The sequence below is a fragment of the Neltuma alba genome, unplaced genomic scaffold (genome assembly GCF_004799145.2).
Source record: "Neltuma alba isolate B1F8T4 unplaced genomic scaffold, ASM479914v2 tig00006645_pilon, whole genome shotgun sequence".
Lineage (NCBI taxonomy): Eukaryota > Viridiplantae > Streptophyta > Magnoliopsida > Fabales > Fabaceae > Neltuma > Neltuma alba.
The window spans coordinates 81,582-87,170 of record NW_021634526.1 but is presented as its reverse complement, the minus strand read 5'-3'; the positions used below and the strand labels follow the sequence as shown (position 1 = coordinate 87,170).

The following is a 5,589-nucleotide window of genomic DNA, read 5'->3' as shown; positions in this document are numbered from 1 at the left end:
TCTCTTTTCCTCCCTCTCCCTGTCTCTCTTCTATTTCCCTCTATTCCTCTTTTTTTCCCCTTTCTCTCTCATGTCCTAATTATATTCTCCCATCAGGATGTGTGACATGATGCAACTCAGTATTACAAGCATCATATATGATAGCAGGAAAAAAGAAAGAGGAATATAATTTTCCACCTACGTGTTTTTTAATATAAAATAAAAAAAATGTTACCGTTTTGGTGGAGCCTCAGCATTCCAATCAACCAATTTATAGCTTCCAAAGGTGCTGGGGGAGTTGCAAGTGGTTTTAGTAAGCCGAGCAATTATACTCTGTCACATAAAAAAGTCAGTGGTAAATGAACAATCTTCACACAAATGCAAATGCACATCGTCCACTTACCATTGCAGTTGTGTTAGAAATGTAATCAGCAGATGCGCCTGGCATTATAGCCCAGCTACAGAGGGAACCGTTACCAATAGAAGTCAAATTCATCAAGTGAACCTGTGAATATTCATTCAAGAAAGTTGTTACTCTAAAGTAACTATGAAGATCAACTGAAAGGCTAACCTATAGTTTTTGGGGTATATTGGGAGTTGCCCCAAGATGAATCAAGGAAATCTACCCAGTTCTCACCCACCCACCTCAACAATAAAAAGCCTGAAAACGTATAGTTGGAGCAACAACTATGCAACCTAAGGGCTCCCAAAATTTAGTGACCATTTTCTAACCTGTGAAGTATTAACATCCAAGTCATGGGCTATGAGTTCAGCCAGTTCTGTAAAGAGGCATCATATCCGAGTAGCTAATGTTAAATGAAATAACAAATGTCACTCGTGTAATTTGGAGCCCACCTGTGACACATCAGCAAGCATATAACTTAATGAGATCATACTAGTTTCTTTAAAAAATAATATCAACGGCAGACTAAGTTTATAACAAATGAAACACACATATTGCAACATCTCGTCCTTGTGAAAACACTATGTGTCAATACATAGTTAAATTTATGCTGGAGATCAGTAGTTTCTAATACCTGGATGTGAGTCATGTTGTGATGTTGATGGAGCAGCAACTGGAGGTTCTGATGCTTCAGTTATATTTGTTCCTTCTGAATTTGGGGGCATTGGTGGCGGGGCACCATATTTGCAATCTTTCCCACAACTCAGAACAATTAGTTCTCCAGAAACCAACTTTTGTATGCTCACGATCATATGTTACGAGAATGTTACGGACAATGATACCTTAATCAATAACAAATGTCAATAGGTCTGATGCCATCTGGCACGCAGAACGCTAGATATGGAAAGGGAAAGGAAATCTAAACAAAATGAGCAGTGACCTTTACGCCTCCATAAGAAGAAAAATGTAATTAAAAAGGGGCGTCCGCTAGTGAATAATGACCACAAGGATATGAGAAACTTAATATATCACGTTCTTTGTATATTACAAATGGATTCCCTTTCCAAATGAGTACCAAACTGGCCCTGAATATTTCAGCGACTTAAGCTAGCTATCTAACATAACAAGAAATACATTTTTTTCCACTTGAGGGTAAAGCATGAAATGGCAAAATGTTCATGCAAGCAAATAAAATACCTCCCAAAAGAGTAGTTGGATCCTTCCCGTTCTGAAAAATCCCAAGACAGTATGCTCCTCGCACCTTTGAATGCTTGATAAACAATAGCAACATGAAAAGCATCAGTCAGAAAAACATTCAATAAACTATAGCAAGAGACTTTGAATTCAGTTAAAGCTAATGATCTTTATAGAAAACATACCCGGAACAGGTAATTTTCAGGCGACAGGGACAGTTTGGCACCATTTCCAAATACCATGTCCACTGTGGGAAAGCTTTTGGAGAGTTCAGAGACAGCGCTGAAATACAATTAGACTTTAAATGTTAATTAAATTAAACTTCAACAGTAGAGTGTCGGTTCAATCTTTAATTTAGCTACAGACATACTTTCCAGCACCAGAAAAACATATATCATGGTAATTGGGATCAGGGCCATTGATTTGCTTCAAGGAGTGTAGTTCTTTCTTAATCTGCAAACAAAGAAAACACATAATCAGAATCATTGGCACTATGAACTTGACATAGAAAAGTATACATGATAGAACCACCTCTGTGAAAAGAAATACAGAAAATCTTAATTTGCGAGAATTAGCAACAAGAAAATCTATCAAGGCTTTCTAGAAGGGAAAGATACCGAGAACTGGTGGTTACAAGCACATAAATTTTATATTTATCTAATGCTCCAAATTGCATATTTTTAGAAGAAACAGAACCATTTTTTTTGCCAATGGAAACAAAGCTGGTCCTAAACAAGTCATTTTACATAAATATGGTAAGCAGAAATTCATTATCTTTGCTATACATACATTGACTAACCTGCACCCCACTAGACTTTTTTAATCACGAATTAGTTAAGGCAGCTCCACAGAAATGAAGACTGAAAATTGGCTAAATTACAGATTTGTCTGTATTGATCATGAAGAATATTGTTAAAGTGCCATTGCAGACTATCCTATTTTGCTTCGTCATGGTTGACTTGAAAGATTGCAATGCTTTCTGATAAGGAATTCATTGAACGAAGTCTAAGAGCCCAAAACAATGAAGCAGCACAGAAAGGAGCACCTTCAAAGTATTTAGAAATCATAGCGCGCTCAAATATCCTTAAGCAGCAAGGCATCAAAATTTTGGAACAGTCTGAAATATTATCTGATTTTATTCAGTTTTACATGCAATGGATTTTACTATTATGTTGAAATTTATAAACAATGTACCAGTGTATCATAGGTGACAGAACTTGCCAAATATATCTGGAGAACAATTCAAGGTGCGCACACACGTGCACGCTCCAACTACATTTGCAACTTAGCAAGGCTAGCATCATTATAGCTACAATATATTGAGTATAATTTTTGTACTACAGAAATGAATTACCAACATCAAATAGGTCACAATGGGGAAAACGACTTAAAATGTATAGACAACGTAAGGTGAACCTCAGAATGCAATTTGCAACAACTATTTATAAATTACTCCAATGGACTTACAGCATTTTTGAATGCATGAAATGCTGCTTCTGGTAGGTATGCATAAGTTGTACCACTATCCAAGACAGTCCCATGCTTTCCATCAAAAACTGATGGTTTTAGAGGTAGTCGCTTTCCAGCAACATGTATCTCCTTCAAATTGATATTGTAATATGGACTGTTGCCATCCCGAAACTAGAGTAAATGTGTGAGATCAATCAAATGCATTTCTCAAGAAAATGCATGACATCTCATATCCATATGGAAGGAAACATAATGGACATACCTGCGCCCGGGATCAGAATATGCAAAAACCATGCCTGATGGGGGAGATATGCCACCAAGAACCATTGCACCCCCACCACCAAGATCCATTCCACCATAACATAATGAGAAAGAATCACCGATTACATTTTTCTCAACCAGTTGATCAACGATACTGAGATCTCCACGGCCCAAACCAATGATGCCATCAGCATGCTGACTATACAGATCACCAGTCTCAGCATTTTCACAGCCAAAAACAGCACGTTGGGGGGTAAGGTCACTCTGGTTTCCAAAAGCGATGACATCCTCACCAAGGACGCCACTGCTAGTGCTCATTTCAGCATATTGTCTCTCATAAACACACTGCATCCTGCTATCATCACAGTTGCAACTTGATGAGCATTTGACAGGTTGATAGGTGCTTGACAAGTCTGGCTGGAATTTCGGATCCTGATAAAATAAAACAGGACAAACATATTCAAACTACTTAAGATAAATTAAATGACTAATGCAAGCAAAGTTTCAAGAAGTGGCAAATAAAATCATTGCTTGAATCTTTGTTTTAAAATAAATGTAATGAATAATGATATTCGAAATCACATTGGAACATGAGAGGCTTGATTAGTCCTTAACACCAATTCGAAGGTATGCGTTTGTATGAGTAAAATGAGAAGGAGGAACAAGCAAAAATGCATCTACGGTCATATTCTTATTTCTAGTCACCCCATGAATTTCTATCATCCAATTTCCGCCTCTCCGTTTTCACTCCTACAAAGCACCACAGCGCACAACACAGTCGAAAGCTAAATTATCCTTTAATTTCCTTAGATAGGCAATCCTCATAAACATGACTCATGATATAGGTCTTCTACACAAGATCACCTCTTTAGTTGATTTTGATATATACTAAGGAGACCCCCAAGCACTTGTGCCAGATATTCAAAGCCAAGGAACTTCATGTAATTTTATAAGAATTTAACATATTATTAATACGCAAAGCGAAGTAAGAAGGGCTTAATATTCTACATCTGTGGTCTGAGAGGGGGGAAAAAAAAAAGGGTCTTACTTTCGTCATGTAAATTGATGATTTTTTGCAGGAATACTGTTAAGGATTCATTTGAACGAAGCAGGAGGAACCAAATTAAAATTATACATCAACTAAATGTAAGTGTAAAGAAATTAACCTGGTGCCTGCCACAGTGTTCGCAAGAAGAGCACGGAACGTACGTCACAGTACTCCCCGTATCAACAATAAGGGCAAACTCTGCGGAGGAGTCCCGATCCATAGTCTCGTAGTATAGTACCTACACACCGAATTCCCAATAAGATTGACAGAAAACTTTCACGTAGGGATAAGTATTGAGACCAAAAAAAAATACCCATGGAGAAGAAGATCGTCATAGAGCCTCATGCGAGCGTTTGAATGGCGATGGGACTCGGCGGATCTCTGGAGTTTGCGATGGGGATTGACGGCGGATACGGAGGAATCAGGATCAGAGCGATAGAGCGGCAATATCATGGCAGGTCGAGAACCTTTGTGGCGATTCTGCGAGAGTAAAATGTCACCGGCATCGCCGGAGACGGCGAGCGCGATCCAAGGACCGAATTCCGCAAGGCATAGGAATAAGCAGACGGCGGATACGAGCTGAGTCCATTCCCGTGACATGAGTCACTGGCTCGGTCTGGCTCAACGTAATCGAATCCAACCGAGCAAAGCTCCGCACAGTAACGTAGTAGATCAGAACGAAAAAGGAAGAGAATTTGATAAAGATAATAATAAAGGAAGATTCAGAAGCAATCTCGTTAAGATAGGCAAGGTGGGAACAGAAGGACAGAAGTTTTAAGTCAGCGGGTGCTTGTCTTAATGACCGAAGAGTTGACGACGCTAACTCATTTGCCTTCTTGGTTTTCTTTTGGGGGCAAAACAAAAAAAAAAGCAAAAAACAAAAAACGAACGAACAAAACGAGGCAAACACAAAATGAGAACGAAATTTCCTAGACGGGGACACTTGAACGGAAAATTTAATTGAGCTGAAAAAATTTTCCAAAAAAAAAAATTTAACTAATTTCAGTGAAACAGGTTGAATTGTTGCTTGAAGTAAAAGAAAGCGGCTATCAAATAAAAAGAAAAAAAAAAACGGAAAGCCAGTTGGAGGCGAGAAGAGGGAAACTGCAAAACGTGCAATGATACGCCCAGCTTGTCCATATGTATTTTACGCTTCAAAATCACTTCAGTTTAATTCCCCATCACTTTAACATCTGTTTTTAACAAAAAATTGCAGGCATTAAAAAAGCTTTAT

The 5,589-nt window shown here is 38.3% G+C and overlaps 1 pseudogene; it reads right to left on the bottom strand.

Moving 5' to 3' along the window:
- Window positions 1-214: 214 nt before the first annotated feature.
- LOC114750778 (protein ASPARTIC PROTEASE IN GUARD CELL 2-like) lies at window positions 215-5,152 on the bottom strand (annotated as a pseudogene).
- Window positions 5,153-5,589: the final 437 nt, after the last annotated feature.